This window comes from Myotis myotis, unplaced genomic scaffold (assembly GCF_014108235.1).
Source record: "Myotis myotis isolate mMyoMyo1 unplaced genomic scaffold, mMyoMyo1.p scaffold_m19_p_30, whole genome shotgun sequence".
NCBI classification, from domain to species: domain Eukaryota; kingdom Metazoa; phylum Chordata; class Mammalia; order Chiroptera; family Vespertilionidae; genus Myotis; species Myotis myotis.
In genome coordinates this window covers 2,366,076-2,384,798 of record NW_023416336.1, presented here as the reverse complement: position 1 = coordinate 2,384,798, position 18,723 = coordinate 2,366,076, and the positions used below count along the sequence as shown (strand labels likewise).

At 48.5% G+C, this 18,723-nt stretch overlaps 1 pseudogene; it reads left to right on the top strand.

Annotated features, from left to right (window-relative positions):
- The first annotated feature begins 35 nt into the window (after window positions 1–35).
- Window positions 36–18,095, top strand: LOC118652446 (annotated as a pseudogene).
- Window positions 18,096–18,723: the final 628 nt, after the last annotated feature.

Sequence of the window (18,723 nt, the reverse complement as noted above, 5' to 3'; positions counted from 1 at the left end):
GGGGACGCAGGTGAAATCAAGGGTCAGGGGGCGCGATGTCACCTGTCCCGGAAGACGTCTTCCCGACGGCCAGCTCCTCCGACCACGCCCCTTCGGTCCTTCGCGATCGCGCAGTCCCCGAGGAGGCTGCGCTGGCTGTTAAACCCAAAGCATGTATTGCGCACGGACGAAGGTCCTTTCTCCTGTAACAATTACACTTTAGTGGTAACTTGGTAGCTGGCGTTTATCCAGCACCTAATCCGGTGCTTGCGGAGCACTTCTACCCACTTTGCATAGATGATATTAAATCGGGCAATAACTACCAGGTAATTGCATGTTGTCCCATTTTACAGGTGTGGACACGGAGGAACCTAGCCAAGTTTATAGAACTAGCACCCTGGAATTCGCACGTGGGCAGCTTCTAGCCGCCCTGGAGTCAAAGGCTGTAACAGTCCTGAATTCGCTTACCAAACTGAGCCATAGTGATTTGCCTCTATATATGCCTTTCCCACTAGACTGTGACATAAACTGGATAAGATTGGAGACGACCATACAGAAAAGTGCAGAAACCCTAAGTGTGCATTCAGCGTATTGTTACCATGTGGACGCACATGTAACCATCACTGAGCTTAAGCAGCAGCATGACCAGCACTTCAGCGGCCACCAGCAGCCAGTGCCCCGTTCCTCCTCCGAGGCGGCCACCCTCCCGAATTTAACACCACACGTTCGTTTGGCCAATTTCAGAAGTTAGTGCAAATGGAATCGTAGGCATGTATTCACTTGTATCTGGTGTCTGTGCATTCATAAAATGGCTCAATGTACAGCCGTTTTAAGTTCATACAGGAGTTCTATATAATCTGATATGAAACACTATCAGGACATATGGTTAAATCAAAGCAAAGAAAGCCGGACGAAGTGTCCAGAATATTGTATGTGTGAATGGCTCTGAAGAGCAGACGCAACACCTTCAAGACTCTAATATGAGAAAGGGACCATTGGTAGATGTGTGTGAATGAGGGGAGAATTCTTTTTGCAATATAAACTTTTGTACTGAATTGTTTTAAACTTGTTTATGTATATATTGCTTTTGTTTCTCATTTTTATTGTTCCAAAATACACATAACATAATTTATCTTAACCATGTTAAGTGTACAGTTCAGTGGTATTAAAAACATTCATAATACTGTGTTATCATCACCACCGTCCATCTCCAGAACTCTTTCATCTTGTAAAACTGAAACTCTACATCCATTAAACACTAATTCCCCACTTCCCACTCTCCCCCAGCCCCTGGCAACCACTGTTGTACTTTCTGTTTCTATGAATTAACTAAGTAACTTGAGCCTCTATACTGTTTTCCATGGCAGCAGCACCACTAACAATGCACTAGGGTTCAAGTTTCTCTACATCCTCACCAACACTTGTTTTTTTTTTTGTTTGTTTTTGTATATTTTAAAAAAATAGTAGCCATCCTAATGAGTATGAGATATCTGCTATCTCAGCATAGTTTTGCTTTGTATTTTTCTTTTTTTAAAAAATTAAATCTTTATTGTTCAGATTATTACATTTGTTCCTCTTTTTTTTCCCCCCATAACTCTCCTCCTCCCAGTTCCCACCCCACCCTCCGCCCTCACTCCCCACCCACTGTCCTCATCCATAGGTGCACGATTTTTGTCCAGTCTCTTCCCGCATCTCCCACACCCCTTTCCCCCCCAAGAATAGTCAGTCCACTCCCTTTCTATGTCCCTGATTCTATTATAATCACTAGTTCATTTTGTACATCAGATTATTTATTCACTTGATTCTTAGATTCACTTGTTGATAGATGTGTATTTGTTGTTCATAATTTGTATCTTTACCTTTTTTTTCTTCTTCTTCCTCTTCTTAAAGGATACCTTTCAGCATTTCATATAATACTGGTTTGGTGGTGATGAACCCCTTTAGCTTTTCCTTATCTGTGAAGCTCTTTATCTGACCTTCAATTCTGAATGATAGTTTTGCTGGATAAAGTAATCTTGGTTGTAGGTTCTTGGCATTCATCACTTTGAATATTTCTTGCCACTCCCTTCTGGCCTGCAAAGTTTCTGTTGAGAAATCAGCTGACAGTCGTATGGGCACTCCCTTGTAGGTAACTGAGTTTCTTTCTCTTGCTGCTTTTGAGATTCTCTCTTTGTCTTTTGCTCTTGGCATTTTAATTATGATGTGTCTTGGCGTGGTCCTCTTTGGATTCCTTTTGTTTGGGGATCTCTGCGCTTCCTGGACCTGTAAGTCTATTTCTTTCACCAGGTAGGGGAAGTTTTCTGTCATTAATTCTTCAAATAGGTTTTCAATATCTTGCTCTCTCTCATCTTCTGGCACCCCTATAATGCTGATGTTGGTACGCTTGAAGCTGTCCCAGAGGCTCCTTACACTATCTTCGTATTTTCGGATTCTTTTTTCATTTTGCTTTTCTGGTTGGGTGTTTTTTCCTTCTTCGCATTTCAAATCTTTGACTTGATTCTTGCGCTCCTCTGGTCTGCTGTTGGGTGTCTGTATAAAATTCTTTATTTCAGTCAGTGTATGCTTAATTTCTAGTTGGTTCTTTATCACAACATCGAGGGTCTCATTAGATTTCTTGTAGATCTCATTAAGTTTATCAGCAGTTTCTAGAAAATTATTGAAAGACCTTAAAAGTGTGGTTTTGAGCTCTATATCCTCCATTTCTGTCATGTTTCTTTGTCTCTGCATTTTTTATGCTTTCTTGGTGCACCCCCTTGTGATCTTTGTGCGAAGTCTGGTTGTAGTTAAACCTTGATTGTTGTAGGTAATACTCGGGGGGATTTGACCTCCAGGCCAACTGGCTATGAGAATCAGCTGTGTCTGTAGTGGGAGAACTTCTGTGCTGGATCTCTAGGGCAGTGCTAACCTAGCCTTTGCCTGAGGCTATGCGGCAAATACCTCTGTGCAGGGCTTGGGCAGGGCGGGTCCCAGGGGATCTACAGGGCTGGCGGAGCGAGCAGTTATGGCTGCTCTCAGTCCTGTCCCCAGGGGCTCTGTCTCTCAGAGTCACAGCAACCGCTGCAAACCTCGGAGAGAAAGCTGCCTTCAAGTTCCGACCGAAGCCAGACAGTCCCATTTGAGTCTGGGTCCCTAGAGACTCGCCCGGATCTGGAGCTCAGAGTCTGAGCCCTCCCGATTGAAACAGACAACCACGCCCTCAGCCGCCAGCCCACTCCGCATGCACTCCGCACCTTAGTATTTTACTTCAGCACTGCGCCTCCTCTGAGTCTCAGTATGCTTTTCTTTTTCCTCCTAGTTGTAGAGCTTCCACTCAGCCAGCCTTCCTGTGGTTCTGGATGATGTCCGTTCCGTCTTTTAGTTGTATTTTTGAAGTGGTTGTTCAAGGCAGCAAACTCCGGCGTTAACCTATGCCGTCATCTTGGTTTCTCTGTATTTTTCTAATGATTTGTGATATTGAACATCTTTTCATGTGCTTTATGGTCCATTTGTATGTCTTCTTTGTGTTACCGGGAAACCCCCGGTTGGGCTCTGGCTGCCCATCGCTGTGTCCAATATGAAGGCAGGGCTGAATCATGTTATGCGTTTATCGAGAAGGCTAGCCAACCAAGAAGACAGGGTGCTTACAAGGATCAAATCCTGTCTGGTGCAGGAATATAAAGGGGAAGGGGCTAGGTGAGGCAGCCCTGGAGGTCCGCAGACTCAGCTATTGTCTTTAGTCATCAGGCGATGAGATGTTGATGTTGATGAGATGATGTTTTGACTTCAGGTGAGTCTGACCCTGCTTATCGGTTCTGCTGCTGGATTCACAGCTGAGTCACCTCCTCAATCGCTTCGCACAGGCCTTGAAAAGGAAAATTAAGAAAAACTTAACTTTCTATTCACATATGAGAAACTTAACCCTCTATTCACATAAGTATATGTGTTCTAAGATTTAAAATAATTTGATTACTTTTCAGATTAATTCAGGTGCTGTAGCTATCAAATTATAACAACCCCCCCCACCCACCTCCACCATAATTTGGAGATATGTCTATTCAAGCCCTTTGTCCATTTTTTAATTGGTTTGGTTTCTTTTTCTGCTGTTGATTTTTAGTTCTGGATATTAATCCCTTATCAGATATATGATTTGCAAATATATTGTCCATTCTGTGGGTTGCCTTTTTACTCTGTTAATATTGTTTTTGATCCACAAAATTAAAAAAATGTGTCTAACTTGTCTATATTCTTTTTGTTGCCTCTGCCTTTGGTGTCATATCTGAGACACCAAATCCAGTGTTCTGAAGCTTTTAACTCAGTGTTTTCCTCTACAAGTTTTATACTTTTAGCTCTTATACTTAGGTCTTCAACCCATTTGTGTTAATTTTTATATTTGGTGTCGGTAAGGGACCAACTTCTTTCTTTTGTATGTGAATATCCAGTTTTCCCAGCACATTTGTTGAAAAGACTGTCTTTCCCCCTTTAAATGTGTTGGCCCCCCTGCAAAGATCATTTGATCATATATGTGGGGCTTACTTCTGGGCTCTCTGTTTCATTCTGGGTCTATATGTCTGTCTTCATGATGTATTACTTTAAAAATGAAATAAAACACTGAAGTGCAACGTGTCTGCATAACAAACATTTATAAGAGAGCATTTGTAAAGAAGAAATTCCATGAACACTAGACAACAGGGTAACAGTGTTGGGGCGAGGAGTGGCTGCAAAGGAGCCCCACAAGGACATGCTGTTGAAGGCTATGGAGCAAACCCAGCTCAGAGGCAGGCGGACAAGCTCCTCAGTTATCCTCTGAGACTGATGGAAAGGGGAGGGGCCCAGAAGGCTTACCTTGGAGGGAGAAAGAGGGGGGGAGAGGAAGGTGGGCAAGAGAGAATCCCTCCAGCCCAAAGGACCAGCCGCGCCCTCCTGCCCCTTGAGCCATCGTCTCAGCGTCTCCCAGACAGCATCTCCTTTTCTGGCCTGAACGTTACCCTCGCACGTAGATGCCGTTGATGTTCTCAGTCTGTCACTGTTACTTACACCCACTTTGCTAATAAAGATTATTGACCTGGGAAAGGTTATACCTGTCTAAAGGGCCTGCTGATGGTTACCTGGGCCCAAGTTCATAAGCAGAGCCTAGCAGCTCTGGCTCACAGGGGGCCGTCCACTCAGGCTGCATCTCGGGAAAACCAGACTGGGCTGCCAAGACTCCTGAATTGTGTTCCTTTTGGTTAAGTCCATCCAGGACTTCCTGGGATGGTGTTTGACCAATGGGTTGAGACCAGGCCTGTGCAGTTGGATCTGCACTGTTACTAGTATATCCTCACTAGAGGCCCAATGCACGAAATTCGTGCAAGAGCAGGCCTTCCTTCCCCCAGCTGCCTGCACCGGCTTCCCTCCAGCACCCGGGACCCGGGCTTCCCTCACAGCCCCGGCTTCACCTGGAAGTTCATCCGGAAGGACGTCTGGTCTAATTAGCATATTATGCTTTTATTATTATAGATTTGCCATCTTTTAAAAAAATATATTTTTATTGATTTCAGAAAGGAAGGGCGAGGGAGAGAGAAATAGAAACATCAATGATGAGAGAGAATCATTGATCAGCTGCCTCCTGCATGCCCACTTGTACAGGGGATTGAGCCAGCCTGCAACCCAGGCATATGCCCTTGACTGGAGTCAAACCTGGGACCCTTCAGTTTGCAGGCTCTATCCACTCCCCCCCTTCCTCTCCCCCCACCCCCTCTCTTTCTCCCTCCAAGGTAAGCCTTCTGGGCCCCTCCCCTTTCCATCTGTCTCAGAGGATAACTGAGGAGCTTGTCCGCCTGCCTCTGAGCTGGGTTTGCTCCATAGCCTTCAACAGCATGTCCTTGTGGGGCTCCTTTGCAGCCACTCCTCATCCCAACACTGTTACCCTGTTGTCTAGTGTTCATGGAATTTCTTCTTTACAAATGCTCTTTTATAAATGTTTGTTATGCAGACACGTTGCACTTCAGTGTTTTATTTCATTTTTAAAGTAATACATCATGAAGACAGACATATAGACCCAGAATAAAACAGAGAGCCCAGAAGTAAGCCCCACATATATGATCAAATGATCTTTGCAGGGGGGCCAACCCATTTAAAGGGGGAAAGACAGTCTTTTCAACAAATGTGCTGGGAAAACTGGATATTCACATACAAAAGAAAGAAGTTGGTCCCTTACCGACACCAAATATAAAAATTAGCACAAATGGGTTAAAGACCTAAGTATAAGAGCTAAAAGCATCAGCTCTATCCACTGAGCCAAACTGGCCAGGGCCTCATTTGCATCTTTAGAAACCAATCATAGCAGCTCCATAATGACCAATCGGGACACATGATTCTGACCAATCAGGACATTGCAATTTGGGCTAATCAAACTGCAAATTTGGATCCTTAATTTGCATAAAAATGGACAAATCAGGGATCAGGGCAGGCACTTTCTCTGTATAAGTGGGCTTCTGCTTTACCTCTAGGGAGGGCACTGGAGGCTGCATTTACTCCATTTTTCTGAAAAAAGTGTCCTTTTACTGCACTTCAGATTGGTGATTCCTGTCCGCATTGGATTGGTGGCAGCAACCCTTTGTTGACAAGACAAAATGCACCAATGAAAGTAAGTTCTTAGCACATATGGAGGAACCCAGAGGATGGGGTCTTCGGAGACTTCCCTTAGTGACAGACCCCAAAAGGCAGAGGTGATGGAATGCTGTGCCTGATGCCGCCTCCTCTGGGTTATGCTGAGGGGGTGAGTTTGAGTTGTTTCATATGTTTTTTTTTTTTAATATATTTTTTATTGATTAAGATATTACATATGTGTCCTTGTCCCCACGTTACCCTCTACCCCCCACCCCCCCCACCCCTGCTCATGCCCTCACCCCCCCGTTGTCCATGTCCATTGGTTAGGCCTATATGCTTGCATATAAGTCCTTTGGTTGATCTTTCCCCCTTACCCCCACCCTCCCCTACCTTCCCTCCAAGTCCCGACAGTCCAATCAATGCCTCTCCGTCTCTGGATCAGTCCTTGTTCATCAGCTTATGTTGTTCATTATATTCCACAAATGAGTGAGATCCTGTGGTATTTATCCGCTCTCAAGTTCCATCCATGCTGTGGCAAATGGCAAGAGTTCCTTTTTCTTCTTCCTCTTCTTAAAGAATACCTTTCAGCATTTCATATAATGCTGGTTTGGTGGTGATGAACTCCTTTAGCTTTTTCTTATCCGTGAAGCTCTTTATCTGACCTTCTATTCTGAATGATAGCTTTGCTGGATAAAGTAATCTTGGTTGCAGGTTCTTGCTATTCATCACTTTGAATATTTCTTGCCAGTCTCTTCTGGCCTGCATGGTTTCTGTTGAGAAATCAGCTGACAGTCGTATGGGTACTCCCTTGTAGGTAACTGACTGTCTTTCTCTTGCTGCTTTTAAGATTCTCTCTTTATCTTTTGCTCTTGGCATTTTAATTATGATGTGTCTTGGTGTGGTCCTCCTTGGATTCCTTTTGTTTGGGGTTCTCTGCGCTTCCTGGACTTGTAAGTCCATTTCTTTCACCAGGTAGGGGAAGTTTTCTGTCATTATTTCTTCAAAAAGGTTTTCAATATCTTGCCCTCTCTCTCCTTCTGGTACCCCTATAATTCTGATGTTGGTACGCTTGAAGTTGTCCCAGAGGTTCCTTACACTATCTTCATATTTTTGGAATCTCTTTTCTTTTTTCTTTTTCGGTTGGGTATTTTTTGTTTCTTTGTATTTCAAATCTTTGACTTGATTCTTGGGATCCTCTTTTCTGCTGCTGGATCTCTGTAAATTATTCTTTATTTCAGTCAGTGTATGCTTAATTTCTAGTTGGTCCTTTTTCATGTCCTCCATGGTCTCCCTATACTTATTGAGGGATTCATTAAATTTATCGGCGGTTTCCATAAAATTCTTGAAAAACCTTATAACCGTGGCCTTAAACTCTATATCCAATCGTTTGCTTTCCTCCATTTCTGCCATTTGTGACCTGTTTCTTTGTCTCCGCATTTTGGCAGCTTCCCTGTGTTGATAGAGTGGCCCTGTGCGCCAGGTGTCCTGTAGGGCCCAGTAGCTCAGCCTCCCCAGTTACCTGGGGTGGACACTCTTGGTGCACTCTTGGTGCCTTGGTTGTTGTAGAATCACTGGGAGGAATTGACCTCCAGGCCAATTGGCTGTGAGAATCAGCTGTGTCTAAAGTGGGAGAACTTCTGTGCTGAAGACACCCTTCTGGGGCAAGACTTGCTTCAGTGGGGCTTTGGTGCTCACTGAGTCTGCTCCCTGAGTGCGTCCCTTATGGATCTGAGGAGTTGCAGTCTGGATGGACCCCCTCTGACCACTGGGTACAGTGGCTCCTGGATCTAAGGAGGTGCTAATTCAGCCTCTGCCTGAGGCCACACAGCAGGAGCCACGAAGAGGCTCAGCTGTGAAGCAATGCAAGCCGCTGCGGGGCCTTGGGCCTTCTCTTGGAAGTTCCAGGTCTGCCTGGTTCGGCTGCAGTTAGGTACATTCACATGCAAAAGCCTCTGCCGCAGCCTGGGTGGGGCGGGGTCTCAGGGAATCAAAGGGCAGATAAAGCAGCTATGGCCGATTCTCCGCCCAGAGTTGCGCGTCTCAGTGTCCCGGTAACGGCTGCAAGCACCTCTGAGGGAAAGCCGCCCTCAAGTTCGCCCGCTGCCGGACAGACCAGCTGCTCCCCGTATGAGACCTGGGTCCCCAGAGACTTCCCGGAACCGGAGTTCAGAGCCGTCGGGAGTTTGTGATTCAAAAAGACAGCCGCGTCCTCAGGCGCCACCCCCTTTCCTCGCGGGCGCGCGCGCCGCCGTACCTCTGCACTTCACCTCCGCAGCGCCTCTGGCTCTCAGCGTGCTTTTCTTTCCTTCTAGTTGTGGAATTTACACTCAGCCAGCCTTCCTGTTGTTCTGGATGATGTTTGCTCAGTCCTTTGCGGTAATTTTCAATTGTTGTGTGAGGCGATAATTTCCTGGTGTTTACCTATGCCGCCATCTTAGTTGCTTGTTGTTTCATATGTTTTATTTTTAATCTGTTTTTACTTTTTTGAAGATATTTTAGAGAAATAAGACTTATGCTGCTGCCATTACCTAATGTTTTTAGTTGAATTACGTCCCACCTCTCACCCCTAAAGCCATACGTTGGAGTCCTAACCCTCAGTGTGTCAGAATGTGGCTTTACCTGGCGTGTCTTTACAGAGGTAATTAAGTTAAAAGAGGTCATTGGGATGGGCCTTAATCCACTGTGATTAAGTGTGCAAAGGGGAAAAAGCATCTTTCCTCTACCATGGGGGGCGGGCAGCAGAGGCACCTTCTTATTAGAAAAGGAACTTTGGATGCAGATGCGTTTGGAGGGATGACCGTGTGAAGACACAGGGAGAAGATGGCCACCTGCCAGCCAAGACGCGAGATTTCAGAAGGAGCCGCCCCTGCTGACACCGGCTCCTGGGCTTCTGGCCCCCAGAACGTAAGACAATGAGTAGATTTCTGTTGTGTAGCCCTCCATTTTCTGGTACTTTGTTACAGCAAAGGAATACACCTGAACTACTCAGAACTCAGCTATGTAACTTTTTATGCAACTTTTTGCCCCAAAAGATCTCTTCTGAGTGCAGTGTGTGAACAGGAGGGCTAAAGGGCAAGGCCAGCTGTATAATTTGTGAGACCCAATGCAAAATGAACATGCAGGGGGAAAAGTGCAGTTAAAGGTGCTAAAATATAAAATGTTCCCTTTTGAAATAGTTTAATACTTATAAAACACTAGAGGCCCAGTGCACTGGTGGTGGTGGGGGTCCCCCCAGCCTGGCCTGTGCCCTCTCACAGTGCGGGAGCCCTGGGATCGATGGCCCCAAAGAGGTAGGCCCTGCCCACACATCCGGGGCTCCTCAATGGACTGCCCCAAAGAGGTAGGCTGGAGCCGGGGGTCCTGCCTCCGCACCGCGCGGAGCTGCGGGACCCCTGGCCTTGCCTTGCTTCGCTGTGCGGAGCCACACTCCCCGCCTCTGTGCCGTGTGGAGCCGTGGGATCCCAGGCCTCACTTTGCCATGCGAGCCCAGGGACCCGCAGGCCTCACCGCACAGAACCACAGGCCCCACCTCCACGCTGCATACGCAGCATCAAGCCCCCACCCACCCGTGCGCACATGCAGCCCCACCCAGCCGCCGCACACGCAGCCTCCTGGGGATTGCTTGTTGTAGAGTGAGGGCGTCATGGCGTGAGGGTGTGATGACCACGTAGGCTTTTATTAATAGGATAATAGGGGAAATAGAGGTACATGAATGACATCAACTTCTACTTTTGTTTATAATTTTTGGTGTTATAGTTTTATGTAATGCAATAAATAACAATGCTTAATGTGATACCTTGATTTATTCTAAGGATTTACTGGCTGCTCTAGCCACTTCCAATTCACTTAAACCAACTTAGTAAAGTTTTGTCACTTGCAAGCTACCGCCTTCAGGCTACGGTGCACGCAGGATGGAGGGAGGCAGCTTAGCCACCAGCCCCCCTCCCATGCCTGTCTGCAGACACCGCCCTCCCCCTCCCGCTGTAGAACTGCCCCCGCCTGGCTCCCAGTGTGACCTCACAGAGGTCAGTTTCCACAGAATCCCAGAGTCCAAGGCTGCTTCAGCTGAGGACTTCAGGAGACTTGCTTCTCTCCAATGGTGCACAGACCCAGGCAAAGATGAGAAGAGCAGAGACCCTCTTCTTTCTTCTCTTCTTGGGCTGTTGGCAAGGTGCAGAGCCCCACCACCCTTTCCACCTCATTAAAGGTACTGTGGCAGCCCGGCCGGTGTGGCTCAGTGGTTGAGCCTTGACCTATGAACCAGGGGGTCACAGTTCAATTCCTGGTCAGGGCACATGCCCAGGTTTCTGGCTTGATCCCCAGTAAGGGTTGTACAGGAGGCAGCCAATCAATGATTCTCTCTCATCATTGATGTTTCTGTCTCTCCCTCTCCCTCTTGCTCTGATAAATATATATATATATATATATATATATATATATGTATATATTTCAGAGCAAGAGGGAATATGCTAATAAAAGGGTAATATGCTAATTAGACCAGACATCTTCCAGACAAAAGCACGGTGGTGGGGGCCAAGGCAGAGGTGGTTAGGGGCAATCAGGCTGTCAGGGGAGAGCAGTTAAGGGATCTGGCCGGCAGGGGAGGGCAGTTAGTGGGATCAGGCTGGCGGGCAGAGGCAGTTAGGGGCGATTAGGCAGGCAGGGGTCCTGGATTGGAGAGGGTGCAGGCCAGGCTGAGGGACCCCCACATCCCTGCCGTGCACGAATTTTATGCATCGGGCCTTTAAGGTACTATCACAGGTATATCGTGTGGCAGATGGAGAACTGAGAGACTCACCTTGAGCCCAAATCAGGCGTGAGAGGGTGGTCACGGCCTGCAGGTGCAGGCGTGGTGACCAGGGTCGTCTCCCACCTCCTACCTTCTTCATGTCTCTGAATCGACCATAAGGATTTCTTGCTCAGGAGGCAGGAGTAACTTTCACATTTCCTCTAACTTTGAACCTTTCCCCACATCCAGAGTTCCACGGGAGGGTAGCATACATGCACATTTTAACAACATGCAGAATAGGAGAAAGATTAGTACAATGAGCCTCCATGTGTGAATCAGGCCAATCTTGTTCCCTCTGTCCTTTCATATGCACACACACCATATTTTAAATACCAGTTTGAGATATTCGCATGGAAAATAACATTCACCCTCTCATGTGTATAATTCAGCAGGTTTTAGGACAAAGAAGTGTGAATCACCACTGTGTAATGTTAGAGCATTTCCATCTCCTCAAAGAGTAATGTCACATTCACTAACGACCACTCCCAAACCCCTTCCCAAGGCCCCTGACAACAGTCTGCTCTGTAGATTTGTGTTGTCTGAAAAGTTCATATGTGGGATCACGTAACATATGGTCTTTTGTGACTGTTTCTTTCATTTTACATATTTTCACGGTTTTTATGATTCACTAACATCCCATTGTACAGACCTGCCGCATTGTGTTAACCCGATTGGCAGCCGATGGGCGTTCGGTTGTTCCCACCTGTAGCCGATCTGAATGATGCTGTCAGGGGCGTGGCATTTCCAGGTGAACATCAGGTTTCCCTGCTCTCTTGCTGCTGACCAGATTCTGGGACGTTCTCCGGATGTGGCGTGTATCAGGTCGGGGGAGAAAGCAGCAGCAGTGGGCGCAGTGCTGATAGAGGAAGAGCAGTGCTGTTCTCCAGAAATTAAGTAGATCAAGGTCATAAAAGGTGTCACGTTTCATGAGGGACAGTGAGTCCCTTCTGCAAACGGTCAGGCCAGGGGTGACGGCAGGGAAAGGGAGACAGTAACTCCTCTGGCCAGGGCGCTTTGAAAGCAGATGGGTTTTAGTGAACAGATGTTTTCTGCACGGGCTCACTTACACGGCCATTGCAACGATCCACTAATATCTCAGCAAAAGAAAACGTTCAGTGCCTGTCATTTACTAGACAGACAGCGAACCTGGGAGCCGTGTCCATGCCCCAGGCACCCCGGTGACAATTTCCCGTAGCGCTGAGAGCTGCCACGTGCACCCATCACTCACTGGCTGTGCGCACTGTCTGCTGGGAACCAGGTGAAGGTTGGTGTGGCAACTGGTCTTGACTTAAAGGTCAGGCCCACGGACACTCCTGACTGCTCTGGGGCCCCCAGAGTAGGTGGGTGCTGTGGCCTTAGCGACCCTGCCTAGGGGATCGGTTTCTTCTGGGTGGATGGCCCACTACCCTGGGGTCTGAGAAAAGGGCTGGTCATGGCCTCGCAGCACAAAGATGTGTCTGCACACCGAGATGTCACACTCCATGAAGCAGAGCCTGGGAATGAAACTCAGAACCTCGCAGGTCACTGCCGTGGGTTAGCCCAGCTGGTTCCTATCGTGGCTGGAGCCACAGGAGTGTGAGCAGAAGCCTGAAAGCAGCCCGTGCCGTCCTAGAGGAGATTGTCCACCGGTCCATTCCACTGGCACCTTCATTCTTCCATTTGCCAGCTAAGGCCAGGGGCTCTCTGTGCCCATCAAACGGCCCCCTGGGGCAGTCTGAGGCCTCTGGCCCCCTTCCATGGTAGACCCTGGTGTGGGTCGGAGCAGAGTACGTGGTGGTATTGTTCCCCCTCCCCCAAGCAAGGAAGCGCCTCGTTTCCACTGCAACCCAATCCCTCCTGTTGGCATCGTTCCTTGAACAGGGGACCATTTCTCTTCACAAAACCTGAATGTGTGTCTGTCTATGTCTGTTGCCCCAATACTGACCACTGAGCACTGAGCATTAAGCACTGAGCCCTGAGCACTGAGCCCTGAGCACTGAGCACTGAGCACTGAGCAAGCCGTGAGTTCGTAATAGATAAGGTGGCGCATCAGCGAGCTTGCCCTGCCCCTCCTCCTGCGGTTGGTGCCGCTCCCACCAGCGTCAGATGAGAAAACCCGATCCACAGAGCTTTACAGCTCAAGCTCACAAGCCTCAGAGGGTGGCCCCAAACCCAGGCCCGGCGTCTTCCCCAGAGCAGCCAACCGCATGGCACTGCTCGCAAAGCACCACGCGAGGGCAGCTCGACATGAAAACATCACACACAGATCCAAGGAGAGATTTGCTCACAACCAAGGACTATTTTCCCATAGGTTCCCTTCAACAAAAGAGCTTGAAAAATTCTGCACCACGGTCAAACAAGCAAGAATATGCGGCTAGACTCTTGGGTAAGTCCCCTCCCCACGCGATGCTGAGGGCTGCACTGGTGCTTGCCCGGCGCCCCCAGGCAGCCTGTGCCCACGCTGGTGGGAGGGAGGTCCTGTGCACGGAGGCCAGGCCTGTTCTCCAGGTGTCCGGCCCCAAGAAATGATCCGAAGCGTAGAGACCAGCACGGAAGAGGATCCCGCTCCTCCAGAGGGTGTGGCAGCGCTGGGCACCTCTGGGCGGTGCTGGGAGCGAGTGTCAGCCCCACCTGAGCCCAGCGTCACCCCTCTCTGGGTGGGTGCCAGGAGCTTCTGCACTTGGTCCCGATGGGGAGGCCCTGAGGCTGAGACAGACCCTCTGCCCAGGACCTCAGCCCATCAGCACGAGCATCCCCAGGAGGTAGTTAAAAGAGACGTCCAGACCCTCCCCAGCCACCGGGCTCCCTGGTGTGGGGTGAAACCATCACGTGAGTGAGTCTCGGCTGGGCCTCATCGAGCTACCCAAACCGCCCATGTAACACTCGAGAGCAGCCGTGGGCAAACTACGGCCCGCGGGCCGGATCCGGCCCGTTTGAAATGAATAAAACTAAAAAAAAAAAAAAGACCGTACCCTTTTATGTAATGATGTTTACTTTGAATTTATATTAGTTCACACAAACACTCCATCCATGCTTTTGTTCCGGCCCTCCGGTCCAGTTTAAGAACCCATTGTGGCCCTCGAGTCAAAAAGTTTGCCCACCTCTGTTCTAGAGTAACTAGGCTGGGAGTCTTTTATCTTTTAAGACGGCTAAGAAAGTCTACATGACCGCCTCACTGATGGACTGAAGGAAGGAAGGGGCGTGCCAGCTGGTCCCTGCTCTAGGGGGTTCCCGTCCAGGAGCAGGTCGAGACCTCTCTCCTCCTTGCAGGTCCCTTGAGCCCACATGTGAGGGCGGGGACTGTGTGCATTTGAAGGTGGCGTCTGCTTCGGGGTTCGGGAGGATCCCATCACCCCCAGGGCCTACTGAGCTGCCCAGTGTCATGCCAGCGTCCGCCTCGGCAGTGCTGGGCCACCGAGAAGCTGGCCCGGTCCCCTCTGAGCAGTAATCCAGGAGCCTGTAGGTCACCATTCACCAAGGAGGGGCTGGTGATGAGAGCGCATCACTTTGAGGGCGTGAATGTGATGGTCAATTTTTTGTGTCCTCATTGTAAGCATCTGTTCACCAGGTGCATAGACCATCCACAAATGTACCAAGATCCCTTGAAAAAGGACTCAGAATGAATGTCAAATGAATGTTGCTTAGCAAAGTAAACCTAGAAGGAGAAACCAAAATGGTTGTTTTCAAAGACAGATAGAAACCGGACTGCTTTAGAAGAGGAGAAATTAATAGATTTCAAAAAATGTACCTATGAAAAAGTAGTGACAGTAGTACAAGTGAAGAGTTTGCCGAGCTGATGGAATCTGCTGTTCTCCATGCCTCTAGCCTCGACCCGATTCTCGCGGGTACAGTTTCCATACACGACATTTGTAAAGGGATTTGAAGCCTCTGAGGACAGTGTGGCCTGGGGGTTGCCATGTCCTGGGCAGTCCTGTGGGGACATGGAGCTGTCTGGGTCCAGGTTCTTCTCTAAGGCACAGAGGGTGTCCTGTGGCCTCTGGGCGGGGCCATCATTGGTCTGCAGCTGCCTGCTGACCGCCTCGGGCGTCTCCTGATGCCCGCAGGTCAGTGGGTGAGTGTCCCCCGGGGGCCATCCCCAGGTTGCTGGCCTGTCCCATACAGACCCCCCAGGCTGCCGTGAGCCCTGGGAGCCCGAGTGTTGGTGACTGAGTTCACCGGCACCAACACTGTGGACAGGATTGGCCTTGGGGTCTCAGCAGATACCACGGTCGGCGTGGTCCAGGCTCAGATACCAGGGCCCACTGTCTCTGAAGCCGCTCAGCCCGGGGCCTGTCTCCTGGCTGCCTGGCTGAGTTGGTTTTCCTTCTCCCGTCCGCCTAGCCCTTGCCTTGTTCTGTGTGGCTGTGTCGGTGTGCCTGGCCATGTCTCGGTGTGCCTGGCCTCTGCCATGTGTCTGGGTAGCTCTAGGATGCGGACCAAGCAACAGGTCTCCATCCCCTTTGAACCTCCAGCTGCTGGCACAGTTCTGAGCAGAGCTAGGGCTCCACATGAGCTTTGGGTCTGAATGGCCGATAGTCTTCTACAGTCGTGGGTCTATACTGATTCCTGGTCTATACTGATTCCTGTTGGGGATATGTAGTGAGATCAGTTTCCCAGAAGTGATTTTGGTAGACGGGTTCCTCTGCTCTGACAAGGCACTTTAGAGCATGACGTTAGATATTCGGGAAATGACCCACCAGGGAGCCGGGGCTCGGCAGCTTTGCGAATTCTCCGAGCAGCTTGCCTACACTCAGCCAGGCAGCAGCCCCGGCTTCACTTAGAGGTTTTCTGCTGGCGCCAGGACCGATGTTGGTGCCAGGGCTGTCTTTCCCACCTCTGAGCTGACTGGTGTCATCCTTCTAGAATGTATGCTGGAATGCCATAGGCAAATCCTGACAATACCGGCACTCACTAGTCCCTGTGTCCCAGGGTGAGGGGTGGGGTCTGATACATAGTAGGTGCTTAGTAGTGTTTGCTGAGTGAGTAACTGTGTGATGAATGGATGGTACATTTCTCTGTAACAATAATAACCACCTTTATGACAAAATTAAAATATACGGGAACATTTAGTGTGTACCAGACACAGGAGGTTTTCTTTTCTTTTCTTTCTTTCTTTTTTTTAATTTTTATTTTTTATTGTCTAAAGTTTTACATATGTCTTTTTCCCCCCGATTGACACCCCCCCCACACTCAGCCATTCCCACCCCAGGAAAGCCCCCACTGCCTCAGTGTCTGTGTCCATTGGTTATGCTAACATGCATGCATACAAGTCCTTTGGTTGCTTTCTAACAGCCCCTCCCACCCCCTGCCATTTGTTTCTGGATCTATTCTTGTTCATCAGATTATGTTGTTCATTAGATTATGTTGTTCATTATATCCCACAATGAGTGAGATCATGTGATATTTATCTTTCTCTGACTGGCTTATTTCACTTAGCATAATGCTCTCCAGGTCCATCCATGCTGTTGCGAATGGTAAGAATTCCTTCTTTTTTATAGCAGCGTAGTATTCCATTGTGTAGCTGTACCACAGTTTTTTAACCCACTCATCTGCTGATGGGTACTTAGGCTGTTTCTAGATCTTAGCTATGGTGAATTGTGCTGCTAGAACATAGAGGTGCATATATCCTTTCTGGTTGGTGTTTTTGGTTTCTTGGGATATATTCCTAGAAGTGGGACCACTGGGTCAAATGGGAGTTCCATTTTTAACGTTTTGAGGAAATTCCATACTGTTCTCCACAGTGGCTGCACCAGTCTGTATTCCTATCAGCAGTGCAGGAGGGTTCCTTTTTCTCCACATCCTCTCCAGCACTTGTCGTTTGTTGATTTGTTGATGATAGCTATCCTGGCAGGTGTGAGATGGTACCTCATTGTTGTTTTGATTTGCATCTCTTGGATGATTAGTGACTTTGAGCATGTTTTCATGTCTCTTGGCCTTCTGTATGCCCTCTTTAGAAAAGTATCTATTTAGGTCCTTTGCCTATTTTTTGATTGGGTTGTTTATCTTCCTTTTGTTAAGTTATATGAGTTCTCTGTAAATTTTGGAGATTAAACCCTTATATGAAATAGCATTGGCAAATCTGTTCTCCCACGCAGTGGGCTCTCTTGTTGTTTTGTTGATGGTCACTTATAATCAAGGGCTCATTTCAATGCCAGAGTCCCCTAAGACCTATAAAACAGGGAAATTATGAAGGTGTAAGACTTCAACTGTCCCTTGAGCACAGAGCCGACATTTCTTGGCTGTGGGCTTTTTAGGATGAATGTGCTGGCTCAGGGTGTGGCTGGTGACTGGGACGGCGCTGGGTGGTGAGGACCCGGGTTTTCTCTCTGCACTTCCCTGGTAAGGGCTGGCCCCTCACGGTCAGTGATTTCCTCAAGTCGAAATGAAGTTTGAAAATTGACTGTATTTGACAAAACTTGGTAATCATGCTTATTCCCCCCCCCCCCCTCACACACACACACACAAAAAATAATCTACTCGCGCCGCTGCCCCACCGTCTGGCCCCTACAGACCCACACCCACGCCCCACACCCCACAACCCGCTACCGACCAGTCTGCCCGGCACTCGGTGCACCAGGTCTGGTTCCTCCCGCGGCACCGCTATGAAGAAAGTGGCTCAGCAGCTCCAGCCGGAGGCCCGGCTCACGAGCGAGGAGGTGTGCCAGGCATCTGCAGACGTGGAACAGTTCTGTGTGCAGAATGCTCACCATGACCCCTGGCTGACAGACTGTCTTCAAGTACCAATCCCTTCAGACACCAGAGAGCTTCTTCCTTTCTGTAGTGAAATGAATTTTGAAGGTGTTCTCAACTGCTGGGGTCCGGCCCCAGCAGGTCCAGGGGTCCCCAAAGGTGTGGACGGAGTCGGCGAAGAAGGAATGACAAGGAGACAGTGTTCAGTTGATCAGCAGCCTAGCCAGGATCTCTAGCCAGGATCTCCAGCCAAGTTCTGTGTCCATGTTCTCTCGCTAGGTTCTCCAGCCAGGTTCCAAATCTCCAGTCAGGTTCTGTCATCAGGTTCTAGTCAGGTTCTCTTGCCAGGTTCTGTGGCCAGGTTCTGTCCAGGATCTTTTGCCATGTTCTCTCACTAGGTTCTGTCTCTAGGTTCTGTGTTTATTGTCTTGTTACATCTGTATTTATACTAGTTGATTTTAATCCTGTCAATTTCTATTGCAAAGGTTAGGGCGTTTCTTATCTCCATTCCAGGGAGTAAAGATTATGTAGCTTAAGCGTGATTGTAGTTAAAGTGATTAACTACCCGCCTGGCACTTAGTTAAGGGGTTTTATCCCCTCCCTAACTTCAGGGAAAAATCCCCACCTGGGGAAACAACCTTTCTCAGAGCGGTGACCTTGGTTAAAACACATAGCGCTAAGGGGAGCAAACATATTAAGAACAGTATGCTATATACGCC